The 760-nt window shown below is 45.5% G+C and overlaps 1 pseudogene; it reads left to right on the top strand.

Annotated features, from left to right (window-relative positions):
* On the top strand, window positions 1-421 carry LOC147371126 (small ribosomal subunit protein eS26 pseudogene; annotated as a pseudogene).
* Window positions 422-760: the final 339 nt, after the last annotated feature.

Here is a 760-nt window from a genome sequence, read left to right as displayed (position 1 = left end):
ATGACCAAGAAAAGCAGGGACAATGGTGCCAAAAAGGGCCACAGCCTCATGCGGCCTATTCGCTGCACCAGCTGTGCCTGCTGCGTGCCCAAGGATAAGGCCATTAAGAAGTTCACTATTTGGAATATGGTAGAGGCCACAGCCATCAGGGACATTTCTGAAGCAAGTGTTTTTGATGCCCACTTGCTTCCCAAGCTGTATGTGAAACTACATTACCATGGGAGTTGTGCCATTCACAGCAAGGTAGTCAGTACTCACTCTCCGGAAGCCTGGGAAAACAGGACACCTGCACCCCGGTTTAGACCTGTGGGTGCTGCTTCACATCCTCCACCAAAGCCCATGTAAGAATCCAAGTCCTTAAAGACTGAAGAAATACTGGTTTTTCTGAAAAGACAATAAAATGAAAATTATACTTAAAAAATATATCAAAAGGGTTTAGAACACTCAAGATCAAAGGTCACAATTTGTTATCATTATCAGTTTGTGTGCAAAAATGCAGCTCTGATTTTATCTTAGCCTTTTTACAATGTTGTTTGTTTTACCCTGTGAGTCAGACTTCTTAGACCCCAGGGGTTGGCCTGACCCTCAGGGGTTTAGTACTTCCAAGACCCACTCCCTCCCTTACCTGAGGTATTTCCTGACTCGCTGTGCATGCAGGAAGGTGTCCAGGCAGGTCAGAGTCCTGCTCTCCTGCTTCTGAATCCTGAACGAGACTTCCTCCATTTTAACTTCCCAAAAAGCACACAATCTGGGAAGCATT

Source organism: Bos grunniens, chromosome 6 (genome assembly GCF_055505025.1).
Source record: "Bos grunniens cultivar Pamir isolate PY7600 chromosome 6, Bosgru_T2T1.0, whole genome shotgun sequence".
NCBI lineage: Eukaryota > Metazoa > Chordata > Mammalia > Artiodactyla > Bovidae > Bos > Bos grunniens.
The sequence above is the reverse complement of the archived record's forward strand: the minus strand, read 5'-3'. Positions and strand labels throughout refer to the sequence as shown.